Source organism: Macaca mulatta, chromosome 5 (genome assembly GCF_049350105.2).
Source record: "Macaca mulatta isolate MMU2019108-1 chromosome 5, T2T-MMU8v2.0, whole genome shotgun sequence".
Classification (NCBI taxonomy): Eukaryota; Metazoa; Chordata; class Mammalia; order Primates; family Cercopithecidae; genus Macaca; species Macaca mulatta.
The window spans coordinates 775901-795528 of NC_133410.1; the positions used below are offsets into that span (position 1 = coordinate 775901).

General features: G+C 56.9%; 1 protein-coding gene and 1 long non-coding RNA gene across 21 annotated transcripts in view; one reads left to right on the plus strand and one right to left on the minus strand.

Moving 5' to 3' along the window:
• The window catches only part of PCGF3 (polycomb group ring finger 3), a 64795-nt gene that overhangs the window by 5083 nt on the left and 40084 nt on the right, over nucleotides 1-19628 (plus strand). Inside the window, exons 1-3 of one of the 20 annotated variants that reach the window (XM_078001529.1) lie at nucleotides 2216-2478; nucleotides 2963-3014; nucleotides 3555-3647. The gene's annotated coding sequence lies outside the window, so the exon portion shown is untranslated. 20 annotated transcript variants of the gene reach the window in all.
• Nucleotides 1380-3641, minus strand: LOC144341062 (uncharacterized). Its single transcript, XR_013417646.1, has 2 exons — nucleotides 2982-3641; nucleotides 1380-1928 (listed from the first exon to the last, which is right to left on the minus strand). It is a non-coding gene; the product is annotated as an uncharacterized LOC144341062 (long non-coding RNA).

Sequence of the window (19628 nt, forward strand, 5' to 3'; positions counted from 1 at the left end):
ATCTATTTTTTATTATGATATTTGCTGTTAATATTGTAAAAATATGGTACAATTCATTGTGCTTCAAAAATTGAAATTATTTTTAATTTCATACATTAATAGTTTATCATTGAATTTTAAAAATGTGAGGCCTTAAGAAAAACAAAACAAAGCTACTTTCCTGATCTGCCGTGTTTCTCCCGACAAGAACTGAATTATGTAAACGCCAAAATGACAAAGAACAATAGTGAATGTTGCCTAGGTGCATTTTTGTAGAATTATCCACTAAATTAAGCAAAACTGCCATTGATAGGAACTGATACTCTCTAGAAAATATAGCCCTTCAACCTATTATTGTAATTGACTTGCTTTTTTTTAAGATAAACTCTAATATTTTTGTTTGTTTTTGTTTTTTTGTTTGTTTGTTTTGAGTTGGAGTTTAGCTCTCGTAACCCAGGCTGGAGTGCAGTGGCGCGATCTCGGCTCACTGCCACCTCTGCCTCCCAGGTTCAAGTGATTCTCCTGCCTCAGCTCCCTAAGTAGCTGGGTTTACAAGTGCCTGCCACCACGCCCTGCTAATTTTTTGTAATTTTAGTAGAGACGGGGTTTCACCATGTTGGCCAGGCTGGTCTTGAACTCCTAACCTCAGGTGATCCACCCATCTCAGCCTCCCAAAGTGCTGGGGTTACAGATGTGAGCCATCGCACCCGGCCAATAAACTCTAATATTTAGGTACATTTAGAGAGTGGATTTGTTGGCTTGGGGTTTTTTGTTTTTTTTTTTTTTTTTTGCAAATTCAGTGATATTTGCTGGGCTTTGCTACATTAACAGCAAATTCCAGATGTTTAATAAGAAATAGATGCAAAGAGAGGAAGTCTGTCCACAGACCTCCTTTGAAACTCCCTGTAATCCATGGGTCCTGTTGGCCTGGTGGGTCTTATGGGGGCTGTGGGCCTCGTGGAAGCTGTGGACCTCATGGGGGCTATACGGCCTTGTTGGGGGCCTGTGGGCCTGGTGGGGGCTGTGTGGCCTCTGTGGGCCATGTGGGGGCTGTGTGGGCTCATGGGGGTTATGGCCTGGTGGGGGCTCATGGGTCCTTTGTGGCCTGGTGGGGGCTGTGGGCCTGATGGGGGCTGTGTGGGCTCATGAGGGCTGTGTGCCTCATGGGGGCTATGGGCCTGGTGGGTCCTTTGTGGCCTCATGGGTCCTGTGTGGCCTGGTGGCGGCTGTGTGCCTCCTTGGGGCTGTGGCCTTGTGGGTCCTATGTGCCTTGTGGGTCCTGTGTGACTTTGTGGGGGCTGTGGCCTCCTGGGGGCTGTAGCCTTGTGGCTCCTGTGTCCCTTGTGGGTCCTGTGTGGCCTGGTGGGGGCTGTGGCCGTGTGGGTCCTGTGTGCCTCATGGGTCCTGTGTGGCCTAGTGGGGGCTGTGGCCTTGTGGGTCATATGTGGCCTTGTTGGTCCTATATGGCCTGGCAGGGGCTGTGTGCCTCCTGGGGGCTGTGGCCTTGTGGGTCCTATGTGCCTTGTGGGTCCTGTGTGCTTCGTGGGTCCTGTGGGGACCTGTGGTGGGGGCTGTGTGGCCTTGTGGGGACTGTGGCCTCATGGGGGCTGTAGCCTTGTGGGTCCTGTGTGGCCTGATGGGGGCTGTGGCCTCGTGGGGGCTGTGGCTTTGTGGGTTCTGTGTGACCTTGTGGGTCCTGTGTGGCCTCGTGGGGGCTGTGGCCTCGTGGCTGCATCTCCTGTCTGGGTCCTGTGAGCTGTTACATTTCCAGGTTCTTGATCAGGCCTGGCCCGTATTAGATGCTCAATAAATAGTAACCAGAAGCTGATCCTTGTGGCTACTGTGTGGAGCTCCTGTGTGGAGCTGTTCTGAGGCGTGTTAACTTGTTGGATTCCTGATGCCGCCCAGGAATCAGACCATAAAAGCTGTGCTTGTTTCTCAGCATGAGCCTGGCATGGAGCGCCCAGGCATGGTTGGAATGTGGGGGCAATGAGGGCTCACCTTAAAACTTTTTAAATGTTAAGTGATTTTAATTTACTTTTTCACCCAAATTTTTACGAAGAAAAAAATCGCAATAGAGAACAATGGAGAAAATTATACAGTGAGTACTTGCTGTGGTCCAAATGTCTGTGTCCCCCAGAATCCATGGGGGACCCTAACCCCCAAGGTGGTGGTGTCGGGCGTGGGGCCCTCGGGAGGCTCTGCCCTGATGACCAGGGCCCTTTCTGTCATTGAGGACATGAGAGAAGGCGCTGCCTGTGAGGACTCCGACCCCACCAGCCCCCAAATCTGCCAGTGTCTTGATTCTGGACGCCCAGCCTGCAGAACTGAGAAGTGAGTTCTGTGGTTTGTCAGCCGCTCAGTGTCAGGTGCTTTGGTCACTGAACACACCGGGACGGCACCCTCTACCGCCGTTCGGCCACGTTTGCTTCCGCGCCTTCTCTCAGTACATCCTGGACCCACCTGTGAGTGGCTCTGGACAGGAGCCTTGCTGGGAAGGTGAGAGTCCCAGCTGAGAGCAAGAACCAGGGGAGGCCCCCACACCGCTGTGATCCTGGGACGGGGAGGCCCCCACACCGCTGTGATCCTGGGACGGGGAGGCCCCCACACCGCTGTGATCCTGGGACGGGGAGGCCCCCACACCGCTGTGATCCTGGGACGGGGAGGCCCCCACACCGCTGTGATCCTGGGACGGGGAGGCCCCCACACCGCTGTGATCCTGGGACGGGGAGGCCCCCACACCGCTGTGATCCTGGGATGGGGAGGCCCCCACACCGCTGCGGCCCCACTGTGACCCCGGGACGGGGAGGCCCCCACACCGCTGTGACCCCGGGACGGGGAGACCCCCACACCACTGTGATCCTGGGATGGGGAGGCCCCCATACCGCTGTGACCCCGGGACGGGGGTGCCTACTTCACGGCGTTAGCTGATTTCCAGGCCGCCTTACCTCTCCCCAGCTGAGAATGTCTCCGTGTCTTCCAGAACCAGAGTCAGCCAGGGCCTGGCCTTGCCCTGGCCCTGCTGACTGTGCCAGGTGAGACCCCCTGGCGCTGTGGTCTTGTCTCCCTGTCCGTGGACCGGGCTCGCGTCCTTCCCACCCCACTGCCTTCTGCCAGGCCGGCGGAGACATGGCTCCTGATGTCCTCTTCAGTCTCAGCTGGAGAAAGCTGCTCTGGAGGGACTCTTGTCATTAGGCCAGGCACACCGGGGCACTCCCGATTTTGAGGTAGCTTATTTGGGACCTTAGTTACAGCTTCAAGAGTCCCTTTACAGCAGTCCGTGGGTCAGTATGTGAGAAACAGGACAAGGTCTGTGTACACCAGAGGCCCAGAATCTTGGTGCCATTTCCGAATTCTGCCTCCCACAGTCTGGCCTCTGGTCACCCCAAATTTATATCCCTCCCACATGCACACTGCACTCACCCCTTACGAGGTTCCCAGGATCCCATCAAGGGTGGCATCAGCTCAGAGTCCCGAGGGCACCCCCAGGGGATCTGCTCAGCTGCTTCCAGCCCTACAGTGACGGGGTCCCACCGCCTCCGGGCCTGTTTTTACTTTATCCTGCTTCTGTGCAGATTGAGCAAGAGAACTGGGCGTCGGTGCCGGGACGCTGTAGACCCTGCGGGTGAGAACTGGGCGTCGGTGCCGGGACGCTGTAGACCCTGCGGGTGAGAACTGGGCTTCGGTGCTGGGACGCTGTAGACTTTGAGGGTGAGAACTGGGCGTCGGTGCTGGGCTAATGTAGACCCTGAGGGTGAGAACTGGGCGTTGGTGCCGGGACGCTGTAGACCCTGAGGGTGAGAACTGGGCGTTGGTGCTGGGACGCTGTAGACCCTGCGGGTGAGAACTAGGCTTCGGTGCTGGGACGCTGTAGACTTTGAGGGTGAGAACTGGGCGTCGGTGCCGGGACGCTGTAGACTTTGAGGGTGAGAACTGGGCGTCGGTGCCGGGAAGCTGTAGACTTTGAGGGTGAGAACTGGGCGTCGGTGCCGGGATGCTGTAGACCCTGAGGGTGAGAACTGGGCGTCGGTGCCGGGACGCTGTAGACTTTGAGGGTGAGAACTGGGCGTCGGTGCTGGGACGCTGTAGACTTTGAGGGTGAGAACTGGGCGTCGGTGCTGGGCTAATGTAGACCCTGAGGGTGAGAACTGGGCGTTGGTGCCGGGACGCTGTAGACCCTGAGGGTGAGAACTGGGCGTTGGTGCTGGGACGCTGTAGACCCTGCGGGTGAGAACTAGGCTTCGGTGCTGGGACGCTGTAGACTTTGAGGGTGAGAACTGGGCGTCGGTGCCGGGACGCTGTAGACTTTGAGGGTGAGAACTGGGCGTCGGTGCCGGGACGCTGTAGACTTTGAGGGTGAGAACTGGGCGTCGGTGCCGGGATGCTGTAGACCCTGAGGGTGAGAACTGGGCGTCGGTGCCGGGACGCTGTAGACTTTGAGGGTGAGAACTGGGCGTCGGTGCTGGGACGCTGTAGACTTTGAGGGTGAGAACTGGGCGTCGGTGCTGGGACGCTGTAGACTTTGAGGGTGAGAACTGGGCGTCGGTGCCGGGATGCTGTAGACCCTGAGGGTGAGAACTGGGCGTCGGTGCCGGGACGCTGTAGACTTTGAGGGTGAGAACTGGGCGTCGGTGCCGGGACGCTGTAGACTTTGAGGGTGAGAACTGGGCGTCGGTGCCGGGACGCTGTAGACTTTGAGGGTGAGAACTGGGCGTCGGTGCTGGGGCACTGTAGACACCATTAATTGCGTTCTGACCTTGCCTCTCTTTTACTGGTGTTGTCTGGCTTTACCATCTCCAGCTCTACCTCCTGAGGGTCACGTCATAGCCCCCAGCCCCCCTTGGCCTCTGTTCGTGTTCTCCTGTCTGAGGGCCGTGTTCTCCAGCCACCTCCTGGTGGTCCCTCAGGCCCCTGTTGTTGCCTCTGTCTCTGGCCCTCTTGCCTCTGTCTGGGGTTGCCCGCTGCCTTCGCAGCCTCGCCCTCCTGGGCTGGGTCTCCGGCCTTGGTCTGTCCCTCTTCTTGCCGTAGGTGTGTTTTTCCAGAGTCATCACTCCCTGGCCACTGTTGTGCCAGTCCCAGCTCGAGCCTGATCGCAGTCGGCAGTGGCTGAGCCGGACTGGTGCCAGGGCTGCCAACACCGCCCGGCGCAGAAAAGGTGTTCGGCAGGCATTTTCTGAGTGAACGTTGAAGCTCAACCTTCCTGAGACCTCTGGAAACACCTTTGCTTCCTCTCATCCTGAGTAGTCGAGTGGCTGGGCAGGGAATTCTGTGTGGAAGGTCATTTTCTTCAGAGTGAAGGATGGTGTCTTCAGCTTGTAGAATTCAGTGTTGCCATTGTGGAGCCGGACACGGAACCCCAGTCCTTTGTGGGGCTTCTGCCCCAGGGAGCTGCGGGGCCCCTCTGTGCCCTGAGACCCCACAGTCGGGGGGCGGCGCTGTGTGGCGCTCTGTGGCCCTTCATTCCGGCGGGCAGTGCTGGTGAGGGATTGTTTCAGCTTCTGAGGTGAAGGCCTGCCGTGGGCCCGGAGAATGACGGAGAATGATACAATGTCTGTGTGCTCGTTGCCCTGCTGAGGACATAAAATTAAGGTATAATTCAAAGCTCCTTCTCTCACGTTTCTCTCTTCTTTCTACAAAACCTATTAATGAGATGTTGGAACTTTTCGCTCACATGTCCTGTCTTTTTCTAGTGTTACGGAAGATTTTCTCAACTTGATCATCCAGTCCTTCTCCTGAATTTTAATATTGCCAGGCACATGGCTGACACAGGGAGATGGGCAGGGAACAAAATAAGTCAGTAAATTATAAGGTTGGAGCCCTGCTGCGTGGGCACATGTGTGTGTGGATGTGTGTGCATGCATGTACGTGTGTGCATGCATGTACGTGTGTGCATGCATGTATGTGTGTGCGTGCGTGTGGGGGTGGGTGCGTGCGTGTGGGGGTGTGTGCATGCATCTTTGGGTGTGTGCATGTGTGTGCGTGCGTGTTGGGGTGTGCCTGCGTGTTGGGGTGTGCATGCATGCATGGGTGTGTGTGCGTGGGCTTGCGTGTGTGTGCTTACTTTTTTTTTTTTTTTTGAGACAGAGTCTTGCTTTGTCACTCAGGCTGGAGTGCAGTGATGCAGTCTCGGCTCACTGCAACCTCCACCTCCCGGGTTCAAGTGATTCTCCTGCCTCAGCCTCTTGAGTAGCTGGGACTACAGGCGCCTGCCACCATGCCCAGCTAATTTTTGTATTTTTAGTAGAGATGGGGTTTCACCATATTGGCCAAGTGGCTCTCTAACTCCTGACCTCGTGATCTGCCTGCCTTGGCCTCCCAAAGTGCTGGGATTACAGGTGTGAGCCACTGTGTCTGGCCGTGTGCGCTTACAAGGTGGTCTCTGCAGCGTCACTGAGATGACATTGAGAAGAGGCTTGATAAGGTGCAGGAGGGCGTGTTCTGGGCACAGGGCACCATGAGCAGGAGGGCCGAGAATGTCCTGCGGTAAGTGAGGAGTCCACGCGGCGGGGGCAGAGGCAGGTGTGGGCTGATGGCAGGGCCAGGGCCTGACCTCGATGGCCCTGAGGAGCCTCTGCGTCCACTCGGGCTTGTGTGTTCGGGGACCCTGTGGGTACTGCGTTGAGGTCAGTGAGGCCTGGTATGGCAGAGGTGAGGGTGCTGTGTGGGTGCTGGGTGTCCTTCAAGGCACAGCAGATTGGTTTCTAGTGGGGCCCAGTGTGAGGGAGGCGCAGGTGGCTCAGAGGTGCTGGGACTCCCCGGGGTACAAGGCTGTCAGAGGAGGTCAGGGCAGAAAGGTCCCAAGGGATGTGCCGGCCGCCCACTGACGTGCAGCCGTCAGACGTCTGGATGGGAGTTCAAGGCAGGGTTGGGCTGGAGGTGCCTGGAGAGGAAACGTGGAGTCGGGGGGTCTGTGGGGCAGTCCCAGGGGCGGCACTGGCGGCCAGGCTGCTGAAGCGCCCCCCAGCTCCCTGGTGTAACCTGCCTGGGCCTCCTGGAGGGCTGCAGGCCTGCGGGGCCTGTGTTGAAGGGGGATGTCACTGGGCTGCACTCTGAGGCTGGTAGTGACTCTTCTCTGGGTCCCACCTTAGTGAATGTACCTCAGGTCTTTGTACAAACTCAAATATTTGTATAAACACTTAATTTAAGAAATGAGAGCTGGCGCTCGCCTGTAATCCCACCTACTGAGAAATGTCAGCCCAGCAGCGAGGCCTGTCTGGTCTCAGCCCTGTCCGTGTGAGCTCCATGCTGTGTGCGTGGCCCCCACAGCACCATGGTCCATGGAGATGGGGTCAGCTGGCTCTGGCTGGGGGTTGGGGGCCCGGCTGCTCTAATGCAGGCAGGACCCTGAGTGGGGCTAGGAGGCAAGGACCGGGTGGGGGGGCTCAATGTCACAGGCGTGGGCAGGAACCCATGGCCCTCTGAGAGCTTCGTGGCCACGGTAGGGGCTGGGCCATGGGGGAAGCGACTTTATTGCCTGGGGTCAGTTCCTGGCAGGGATTCTTACTGTCTTTCTAGACACGGAACTCTTTTGAGAATTAAATTCAAAGCACTGTCATGTTATATCATTGTTTTTCATTTTCTTTTTTTTTTGGAGATATAGAGTCTTGCTCTGTCGCCCAGGCTGGAGTGCAATGGCACGATCTCAGCTCAGTGCAACCTCTGCTATACAGATTCAAGCAATTCTCCTGCCTCAGCCTCCTGAGTAGCTGGGATTACAGGCGCCCGCCACCATGCCTGGCTACTTTTTGTATTTTTAGTAGAGACAGGGTTTCACTATGTTGGTCACACTGGTCTTGAACTCCTGACCTTGTGATCTGCCCATCTCGGCCTCCCAAAGTGCTGGGATTACAGGCGTGAGCTACCTCGCCCAGCTGTTTTTCATTTTCTTAAAAAAACTTTCAGGGTGACATAGCTGTTCAGAGAACCATGCAAAGTTCCCTTTTCCTCCTAACCTGGCTCCTCTCCAGCGGGAAGGAGCAGTGAGTGCTTGTGGTGTGGTTCTGCGTGTCCACACGAGGTTGATGAGAACCCTCGGTGCCTGGACTGTCTTCTCGCCAGGGGCAGCTCAGGGACGTGCTGGTGCTGGAGAGTGGTTTGTGTCTGTACCTCCCTGGCTGCTGTGAGCCGCCTCCCCGCGTCCTCTGTCCTCAGCACGGGTTGGCGAGGGAGCCGTGTGTGTCTGTGGTGCAGGTGCGACGTGGGGTCCTGTCAGGGAACAGGAGCAAGGCGTTCATGCCATAGGGAGGTGGAGAAGGGACGCTGTGTGAGTTTAGCAGGTGCTGAGGGCTGCAGCAGAGCTGAGGGGCAGGGCGGTGCAGACGGGGCGTTTGGGGTCAGGCCGGCCGTGGAAAGACCGCAGTGGACCAGGTGCGGAGACACAGAGCTCGAGGCGTCCAGTGGCCTGGCTGGGCCTCGTCCATGTACTGCCGCAGGCATGCAAGGGACCCCAGCCCAGCTCCCTCCCTTGGCAGTGGGGGCATGAGGGTTGCATTACACAGGAAGGGACTGTCCGGATGATGGGAATGTGTCTGGGATCATAGCTGTGGTGTAGCTCACAGTGTTGTGAACAGCGGGTGTTGGGTTGGGGGCATCTGTGAGGCCAGTTTCAGCAGTGTGGTCATTTTTGTGAAAATAAATGAAAACAGGTTTTGCAGAGCCCGTTGGTGAAGGCAGGGGTGCCTCTGGCGTCGACTGGACGGCCTTTCCCTCCTGAGTGACAGCCCTGGACGCACTGTCCCCTCATGAGTCTGCCAATGTGGCCCTGCTGCCAGAGTGTGCCGTGCACGAGGGGGCCGGGCCGCACAAGCACCCGTGTGTCACCGAGGAGGGTGACTGTGGGAGGAGCACCCATGTGTCACCGAGGAGGGTGACTGTGCGGGAGGACACAGTGCCACAAGGGAGGGCGGCAGAGTGGTTTCAGCTCCAGGAGGTGGGGCAGCCCGTGCAGAGAGGTGCAGGGTCTCTTGTCTGGTGGACAGGAGCTGGCCCACCTGTGAGTGGGTAGGGCCTCCTGCCAGGGAGCCTTGTGCATGGCTGGGAGGAGGGCGCAGCTGATGTGGACGCAGCCCCAACGTGAACAGGACTCACGTGGATGGGTGATGTGCGTGTGGACCCCGCGTGGACACAGCCCCGACGTGAACAGGACCTTGCGTGGATGGGCGATGACGTGCGTGTGGACCTGGTGTGGACAGGCGATGATGTGCGTGTGGACCCCAAATGGACACAGCCCCAACGTGAACAGGACCTTGCGTGGACAGGCGATGATGTACGTGTGGACCTGGCGTGGACGGGCGATGATGTGCGTGTGGACCTTGCGTGGACAGGTGATGATGTGCGTGTGGACCTGGCGTGGACGGGCGATGATGTGCGTGTGGACCTTGGCGTGGACAGGTGATGACGTGCGTGTGGACCCGGCGTGGACAGGCAATGACGTGCGTGTGGACCCGGCGTGGACGCAGCCCCGACGTGAATGGATTTGGTTCCGACGTGACCACGCTGGCACGGGAAGCAGAGGGTGAGGCCCTGCTCTGCTGTCAGGACGATGTGTCAGATTTCTGTCTCTAAGATGCTGCTCAGACTTGTCTGGAGGGTGAATTAGTGGGAGGGTGGCTTGGAGAAGGCTATCCTGGGCGGGTTTCACCACTTGGACGTGAGCTCTGGCATGGGCCAGGGAGTGGCCGAGGACAGCGAGGAGCAGAGGATGACCCCATGGGCAGCAGGAGCTCAGACGGGAGATGTGGAGCAGACGGGACTCCACGTGGCACCGTCCCTCCCACCTGGGCTGGGCACCCGCGAGGCTGAGGACACTGGGGAGGGAACGCTGCCTGTCGGGCGGTGGTGACGATTTCATGGGTGTGTGTGAAACCAACCTCGCTGCACGCTGCAGCAGTGCAGGCCCCGACTCTCCGTGCTCCCCAGTGGGGCTGCTCCATGCAGCACAGGACACGCCTGCAGCTCTGTGCCTGGGAGTCTCAGGAGCTGTTTTCTGGGAAGTTCATAACTCAGCAAAACTGACTCACAAACAACAGAAACTTCAAGGCTGTCCTAAGACATGGGTGGCAGAAGAAAATGTGCCCCAGGGATGGGCTTGTGATGCCACCTCTTCCTCCTGGCAGAGCCCCCCCAGAGGAAGCCTGGGCTGGGCAGTCAGCCAGGCGGGGGAGGGGGCCGAGGCGTCCAGGCTGCAGAGGGTGCCGGGGTGGACAGCGGAGGAGAGAGGGAGTCGGTGCCTGAGGAGGCTGTGGGCGAGGCGGAGCAAGGGCAGAGTGCACTCACTGGGGGTCACCCTGCCCCCCGGGACTCCCCTCATAGGACAGAGAAGCCCCCGGTGAGCGGGGCTGCTGAACGCAGGCCCCAGGGCCTGTAGGTTCCTTAGGGAGACGGGTGGCTCTGTATGTGGGCGTGGAGAGAGGCCCATGGGAGACGGTGGATGGGTGGCTCTGTGTGTGGGTGGGCAGAGGCCTGTGGGAGGTGGGTAGACGGGTGACTCTGTGTGTGGGCGTGGAGAGAGGCCCATGGGAGACGGTGGATGGGTGGCTCTGTGTGTGGGTGGGCAGAGGCCTGTGGGAGGTGGGTAGACGGGTGACTCTGTATGTGGGCGTGGAGAGAGGCCCATGGGAGACGGTGGATGGGTGTCTCTGTGTGTGGGTGGGCAGAGGCCTGTGGGAGGTGGGTAGACGGGTGACTCTGTGTGGGCGTGGAGAGAGGCCTGCGGGAGAAGGGTGGATGGGTGTCTCCGCATGTGGGCATGGGGAGAGGCCCGCAAGAGATGGGTGGACGGGTGACTCTGTGTGTGGGCATGGAGAGACCCGTGGGAGACTGTTGGATGGGTGGCTCTGTGTGTGGGCGTGGAGAGGCCTGTGGGAGACTGTTGGATGGGTTGCTCTGTGTGTGGGCGTGGAGAGGCCTGTGGGAGACTGTTGGATGGGTGGCTCTGTGTGTGGGCGTGGAGAGGCCTGTGGGAGACTGTTGGATGGGTGGCTCTGTGTGTGGGCGTGGAGAGGCCTGTGGGAGACTGTTGGATGGGTGGCTCTGTGTGTGGGCATGGGGAGAGGCCTGTGGGAGGCGGATGGGTTGGTTGGCTCTGCGTGTGGGCATGGGGAGAGGCCTGTGGGAGACTGGTGGACGGATGGCTCTGCGTGTGGGCGTGGAGAGAGGCCTGTGGGAGGTGGGTGGACCGGTGTCTCTGCGTGTGGGCGTGGAGAGAGGCGGATAGGTTGGGAGGCCGATAGGTTGGGTGGCTCTGCATGTGGGCGTAGAGAGAGGCCTGTGGGAGGCGGATGGGTTGGGTGTTTCTGCGTGTGGGCGGGAGAGAGGCCTGTGGGAGGTGGATGGGTTGGGCTGTTGGGTGGCTCTGCGTGTGGGTGTGGAGAGGCCCGTGGCAGCTCCTTCGTTGCAGAAACCGCATCAGAGCACATCTCACGTAGTGCAGGACACACGGGGCGTGGGACAGCGTCTGTATGAGAGCAGCATCTGTGCGTATGCAGTGTTATTTAAGGACACACCCACAGACACGGACGGACACGTCCTTACACGGAGAACGGCCATTGCCTCTGAGTGTTCAGGATGATACGTTTTTCCTTAATATCATCCTTCGCTTTGCTCATCATACTGAATACGTGTGTATGTGAGTTTTACTGCAAAACAAAACCAACAAGCCACTGTGTTATCCAGACGGCTCTGTGCTGTGGGCGCGACTCAGGACAGCGGCTCCTCCCAGCGTCCGGTAGCGGCAGCTAAATGACAGGGGCTGGAGGCCGCTCCAGGCAGTGGTGTGGCTGGTGTGCAGGGTGTTTTGGGGGTGTCTGAGCTAGGTGGAGAGGAAGGCATATGTCACGCTGAGACATCAGAGACACATCCATTCACGTCAGGGCTGCGCCCGCGCCGAATCCACACTCACGTCAATGCCGCCCACGCCGGGATGTGTCTGAAGAGTGTGGTGACAGCCGTGTGCCCTGTGCATTTCTGAAGGCTCCTAGCGGCTGCAGTTGCCGGGAGCCATGGAGCCATGTGACCTTGAGGTCCACCGGGGAGGGGAGGGTGTATTTCGGAGGCTGGAAGTGGCACCTGGAGGGGCTGGCCCTGGGTGTGATCGCTGAGAGGAGGGAGGTGGAAAAAGATCTGGAAGATGCCCACGGGAAGCAGGAGAAGGTGAGTGACCAGAGTGGGGTGCCCAGAGGGTAGCCCAGGGCAGACCAGAGGAGGGGGCGGGTTTCGCACCCCGGGAAGGGGGAGGGGCTCTGTGAAAGTGAGAGCTGTGTGGACGTGGAGCTTGTGAGTCTGACCGGGAAAGACAGAGGGTTCCAGACGGTGCGGGAGCCCCTTCGGTCTGGCTGTGTGGGGCAGGGTCCTCACCCCCAGGGAGGGGCCTCGTAGGGCGGATTCCTAGAAGATCCTCAGGACGCAGGAGCGGAGGCTGCTGGCTGGATGAGGATGGAGCTGAGACCTGAGCGGGCAGCCTGGGCCTGAAGGACAGCACAGGGGCTTGTGTGAGGCCACGAGGGGCTAGAGTACGATGCCCGTGTGATCCAGGTCTGGTGTGTGACGCGTCAGGCCCCACGGCGCCCCAGGCTGGCTGGCCCCCTAGAAGGCCTGTGGTCTCCATGGCCGCAGTGCGTTCTGGGGACAGGGCAGAGTGGAGTCAGCAGAGGGAGGAGGTGTGTGGGGCATCCAGGGATCCAGGGGTCTCCGGGCCACGCTCCCCTCCCCAGCAGCTGTGAGGATGGTGCGGGCTACTGTCTGCCCAGGACTGTAAGTGTCAGGCATAGCAGCTGCTGTTAACAGTCAAGGAATGTTCGGGTCAATTCGAGAACTTCAGGGCCCAACAGCAGAGCCCTGGCAGGCAGACTCAAGACAGGTGGTGGTTGTCAGCCAGGAGGGGGCGCGGAGCCCTGGGGGTGGTCAGGCCCATGTGGCCTTGGGACAACAGCGAAGAGATGGGATCGGCTGCAAGAGACAGGGAAGTGGGTGACAGGGAGGCTCAGGGGCTGCAGCCAAGGCCCCGGAGGCTCTTCCACACCAGAGCCCATGTTTGGCCGTGCCGGCCAGGTCAGGGGCTCAGTCCGGTGGGCCACCACAGCCGGCAGCACAGGCGGGAAGGTGAAGCTCCATGGAGCACCCTGGTGGACAGTGGTGCTGTGGGAGCTGTGGACCAGAAGACGGAGCCCATGCTTTGTCTGGATGGGTGGGGTGGCAGCTGCCAGTTCAAGGTCTGTCTTTTGTTTATTTACTTCATAAAATGCTCCAGGTGTTTTGTGAGAAATTATTCTTGGCCGGGTGTGGTGGCTCACACCTGTAATCCCAGCACTTTGGGCCGGGTGTGGTGGCTCACACCTGTAATCCCAGCACTTTGGGCCGGGTGTGGTGGCTCTCACCTGTAATCCCAGCACTTTGGGCCGGGTGTGGTGGCTCACACCTGTAATCCCAGCACTTTGGGCCGGGTGTGGTGGCTCTCACCTGTAATCCCAGCACTTTGGGCCGGGTGTGGTGGCTCTCACCTGTAATCCCAGCACTTTGGGCCGGGTGTGGTGGCTCTCACCTGTAATCCCAGCACTTTGGGCCGGGTGTGGTGGCTCACACCTGTAATCCCAGCACTTTGGGCCGGGTGTGGTGGCTCACACCTGTAATCCCAGCACTTTGGGCCGGGTGTGGTGGCTCACACCTGTAATCCCAACACTTTGGGCCGGGTGTGGTGGCTCTCACCTGTAATCCCAGCACTTTGGGCCGGGTGTGGTGGCTCACATCTGTAATCCCAACACTTTGGGCCGGGTGTGGTGGCTCACACCTGTAATCCCAACACTTTGGGCCGGGTGTGGTGGCTCACACCTGTAATCCAAGCACTTTGGGAGGCCTTGTGGGTGGATCACCTGAGGTCAGGAGTTGAGACCAGCCTGGCCAGTGTAGTGACACCCCCGTCTCTACTAAAAATACAAGAAATTAGCTGGGTATGGTGGTGCACGCCTGTAGTCCCAGCTACATGGGAGGCTGAGGTAGGAGAGTTGCTTGAATCTGGAAGGCGGAAGTTGCAGTGAGATGAGATCACACCACTGCACTCCAGCCTGGTGACACAGCAAGACTCTGTCTCAAAAAAAAAAAAAAAAAAGAAATTATTATCTTAGTGTTGATAAATTTGCCTTTATACATACCAATAGTTGTGCACACTGAGAGAAGTAGGCAGTTGGGGATCTGAAACTGGCCTGGTGACACTGCAGGCGTGGGCAGGCAGGCAGATGCGGGCACAGGCGGGCGCTTCCCGCACTGTTGAGGCCACCAGAGCCTGCGCTTCTGTGGTTGGTTTTGACGAGGACTCCCTCCGTGTCGGAGGCCGTGTGAGGCACGTATCGCGGACCACCGGCTGCGTTGTGAGGCGTGCACACGTGGAGCTGTGACAGTCATGGGAAGTTCTGTTTCCAGCTTTAAGCTTTTGTTTAAATCTCTGCATATCAGGAAACGATAAATTAAGACCGAATGAGAAGTTGTGGACTAGACGTGGGGTGTGGGGTGTGTAGGCTGCTGGGAGGAGGGGCAGCAGCCCCAAGGGGTTGTGGGGCCCACGGGACCATCTGACGCAGTGCCTGGCGGAGCTGCGTTTCCCTGTGGAGGAGGGAGTAGGAATGGGCTCTGGGCCGCGGCTCTGTGGGCTGCTGAGGGCTGCTGTCGGTTCTGCTCTTATTTGCCCAGGGGAAACCTGAGTCGCTGCCCCTCCTGTCCAGCCTTAGCACTCGTCCCCGGGTTCCCCAGCAGGTGACCACAGATGATGACGGAGCCTCCTGGAGCTGCCTCAGTTTCCCCAGCCGGCCCCTCACTGTCCTCCCCATCTCAGGAGCCCCGGAGCCACTCTCTGCCAGGCTCTCTGTGGCTCCAGTTAACCCTCAGGTCATCCCAGCCTCTTCCGAGCCATGGTTAGGATCGTTAGGATCAGCCCCGTCCACTGTGTGTCCATGGAAGTGAAACAGGCCACCAGCAGCAGGTGGCCGTGGGCGGGACAGGCTGTGGGGCAGAGGCTGGAGTGGTCTCGCGGGTGCACACCTGGGCCGCGGGGTGCTGCGGCCGTGGCTCCTGCACGCCGGGGTCAGCAGCCATCTCATTGGGTTTTAACGTGCATTTCCCAGTTTACAATTGAGCGTTTAAAACATGCTTATTTGACGTTTCTCTGTCGTGAAGCTCTCTATTGGCTAGAGTGGGGCTGGCGAACTCTGAGGGAGGGAGCAGATGGTGATCATGGTGTGCCTCAGGCCTCCCTCCAACGAGCGGCGCTGTGCTGTGGTGGGAGCAGGCCCTGCGGGGCCACAAACCCGCGCACACAGCCACGTTGGCCAGGCCCTGGTCTAGGTTGTGGCCCTGGAGGCACTGCCAAAATTTCCCTCAGGCCTCGGCTTTTTTTCTCCATGGTGCTTTTGGATAACTCAGGGTGCTTCTCTTTGACTTGTCATTTCCTTCATGGTCAGTTTTGTTTTCTGTCTCATAAATCTTTTCCTCACCCACAATCATGACGATACCCTCCTTAGCAACCTCCAAAGGTTCATGGTCGCCTTTTCCAGTGTCCTCACCCACCCGGCCTTGGTTATTTTCGGAGTAGGATGGTTTAATACAAGCTGAGAGTTTGGCTTTTTTTTTCTAATTTCAGCACCAGGAACGATGTTTGTGGTCTGTATTTTTAATTGTAAGATACACACTAAAATTCACCAGTTTCATTGTGCAGTTTGGGGACTTTTCACCCCTGTCCAGTCTCACAGACTCACGGACTCGCCGGCAGTGCTGGCCCAGAGCTCGGTCCCCACAGGCCTCCCTCAGGCCCCTCTGGCCAGTCCCTGTCCGGCCTGGACTGTGCATCCCGCCTGCATCCTCCCACCAGACTTGCTGTTGTTCTGGAATTGCGTGGTGCGTGGGAACATGCTCCTGCGTCTGCCCCCCTCCCCCGTGGCTTCGTGGGCGCCTGCGTCCACTCTCACTGCGGAGCCACGTCTGCGTGGGGAGGGGTTACGCTGTGTTTATCAGCCGCCTCCTGAGGGACTAGGTGCTTGTTTCCAGTTTGGGGCTGTTAGGAAAAGGGCTGCTTTGAACATGCTTGTATAAGACTTTGAGAGGATGTGTGTGTTAGTGTCTTTTTTTTTTTTTTTTTTTTTTTGAGATGGAGTTCCCCAGGCTTGTTCCCCAGGCTGGAGTGCAGTGGCGCGATCTCAGCTCACCACAACTTCCACCTCCCAGGTTCAAGCGATTCTCCTGTCTCAGCCTCCCCAAAAGTTGGGATTACAGGCACGTGCCACCATGTCCGGCTGATTTTGTATTTTTAGTAGAGACGGGGTTTCTCTATGTTGGTTAGGCTGGTCTCGAACTCCCAACCTCAGGTGATCTGCCTGCCTCAGCCTCCCAAAGTCCTGGGATTACAGGCATGAGCAACTGCACCTGGCTGTGTCTTTTTTTTTTTTTTTTTTTTTTTGAGATGAAGTCTCACTCTGTCACCCAGGCTGGAATGCAGTGCAGTCATCTCAGCTCACTACAGCCTCCGCCTCCCAGGTTCAAGTGATTCTCCTGCCTCAGCCTCCTGAGTAGCTGGGACCACAGACACCTGCTACCATGCCCAGCTAATTTTTTGTATTTTTGGTAGAGACGGGGTTTCACCACGTTGCCGGACTGGTCTCAAACTCCTGATCTCATGTGATCCACCTGCCTTGGCCTCCCAAAGTGCTAGGATTACAGGCGTGAGCCACTGCACAACCAGCTGAGGGTCTTCAACAGAAAATTTATTTGGTTAAAGGTATTTCCTTCTCTTCTTAGTTTGCTAAGAGTTTTGTGTTTTGTTTGTTTGTTCGTTTGTTTGTTTTTGAGATGGAGTCTCGCTCTGATGCTCATGCTGGAGTGCAGTGGCATGATCTCGGCTCACTGCAACCTCTGCCTCCCGGGTTCAAGCGATTCTCCTGCCTCAGCCTCCTGAGTAGCTGGGACTACAGGCACCTGCCACCACACCTGGCTAATTTTTTGTATTTTTTAGTAGAGACAGACTTTCACCATGTTAGCCAGAATGGTCTCCATCTCCTGACCTCATGATCTGCCAGCCTTGGCCTCCCAAAGTGCTGGGATTACAGGCGTGAGCCACTGTGCCCAGCTGAGTTTTGTTTTTTTTAAATCATGAATGGATAATGATTTTGTCAAATGATTTTTATGCACCTGCTGGGAAGATCATGTGATTTTTCTCCTTGTATCTTTTGTCATAAATTGTATCTTTTTTCCATACACATTAAGCTCACTTTGTTTTCTAGGACTCTGAGTTTGTCAAGAATGATTATCTTTTTGTATATTGCTAAATAAGGGTGACTAACCTTTTTCTTTGGATTTTTACCTCTGTGTTTCCTGGTGAGGTTAATGTTGAGTTCTTGCCGTCTGCCCTTGTCAGGGTCTGGTTATGTCAGGCTCTTAGCATGAGTTCTCCAAGAAGAGTTTGAGACTGAATTGTTTGTGCCCTGAGCATCTGGTGAAACCACCTGCAGCCCTCTGGGGCCTGGCGCTGTCTTGGAATGGACTTTCTGACCATTCTGGAACTTTCTGGGTTTCCTCTGCTGGTCTCAATGCTGGTGAATTACTGTTCTAGGAACTTATCAGTTTCACGTAAACTTTCCATTTTATTAGGGTCAAGTTCATCATATCCTGTCCGTGCTCAGACATCACCTGCTTTAGGTGCACCCGGTTTAATAGTGCACAGCCAGCTCCCCCGAATCCGTGGGTCCAGTCAACACAGATTGAAAATGTTTGGGAACCAAAACAATAAAAAAAAAATACAACAATAACAATAATGCAGAGCTTAGAAATACAGTAGAACAACTATTGATACAGCGTTTACAGCATGTTAAGTGTTGCAAGTAATCTGGGGATGGCATAGAACGCATGGGGGGGTGGCGTGCACAGCTTCTGTGCAGACTTGACACCACTTCACGTCCAGGACTTGAACACCTGTGGATTTTGGTATCAGAGCGGCGTCCTGGAACTAGTCCCCCACGGATACCAAGGGATGGCTGCGTTTGTCGCCTTCTAACCATAGTAAATAATTGGCCTGTTTGTTAGTGATTGTCTGCCTTCATTAGAATGCTGGCTCCAAGGTCTGCGTCTTGTGTTTTCACTGAAGTCCCAGAACCCCTGTCAGGAGCCGCCAGCTGTGCCAGCCAACACAGGAACCACTGGCCACAGTTTAATTAAAATTAAATACAATTAAAAATTCATTCGGTTGGCCAGGTGTGTTGGCTCACACCTGTAATCCCAGCACTTTGGGAGGCTGAGGTGGGCGGACCACTGGAGGCCAGGAGTTCGAGACCAGCCTGGGCAACATAGTAAAACCCCGTCTCTACTAAAAATACAAAAGGCTGGGCATGGTGGCAGACGTCTATAATCCCAGTTACTTGGGAGGATGAGGCACAAGAATCGCTTGAACATGGGAAGTGGAGGTTACAGTGAGCCGAGATTGCACCACTGCACTCTAGCGTGGGTGACAGAGCAAGACTCCATCTCAAAAAAAAAACAAATGGGCTGGGCACGGTGGCTCACACCTGTAATCTCAGCACTTTGGGAGACTGAGGCAGGAGGATCACTTGAGCCCAGAAGTTCGCAGCCAGCGAACTGCCCTGGATAACAGACTGAGACCCTGCCTCTACTAAAAATACAAAAAGTAGCCAGGTGTAGTGGTGCATGCTTGTAATCCCAGCTACTCAGGAGGCTGAGGTGGGAGGATTGCTCAAGCCCACGAGGTCAAGGCTGCAGTGAGCCAAGATCATGCCACTGCACTCCAGCCTGGGTGGCAGAGCAAGACGCTGTCTCAAAAAAAAGAATAATAATTATGAGATCCTTCAGTCCCACAAGCCACAGTTCAAGTGCTCCACACCATGTGTGGTCAGCAGCTGTGCTGTTGGGCAGTGGAGATGTGGAAGCTCCCAGTGTTGCAGAATGTTCCGGAAGCCTGGCTTTGAGCCTGGCTTCATTCTCTTCATCTTGTTTCTCTTCTCCCTCCCTCAAGAGCCTCAGACATGCCTGCTGATCTCCCCTTATACTTGCCTGGCAAGACTGACTCTACTCTTTCCCTTCTTCCTCCCTTTTTATGTAAAAGTTAACTGAGCTTCAAAGACTATTTAATAAAAAGTGCAGTTATGGGAAACTGGAATAGAAATGATACAAATGGGGTAGAAAATGAAGAGCGTGAAAGTATTTAATCTCTGTCAGTAAGCCACAGACACTGTACGTCATCCCAGGCCCCCACTTTCCACAGTCTGACCCCAGCCACCCGTTTCCCAAGCTCAGACAGGAACATGGGAGAGGCCACCAAGGTTCCTGGGGAAGCCTTCCCAGCATGGCAGTCACCCTGGTGCCTCATCCCAGAGGCGGGGTCCCCACGTGGTCCCCTGGGTCCTATAGTGCCTGCTGCCTGTCTTTCAGGTGGGGACCATGTCCCTACCCTGCCCCTCCCTGTCTACGGCCCCAGGTGCCCTCCCTGGCCCCAACGGAGCGCTGCGCGTGCCGTGTCACCATCCTGTCCCCACAGAACGCACGTGTCCTCATCCCCGCTGAGCCCAGTACCAGGCTCAGTGCCTGCACTGGGGCCCTTGGTGTACATCTGCCAGGCGCAGGCAGGTCTGTGACTGGGAAAGAACACAGCGCTCGGGCAGGGC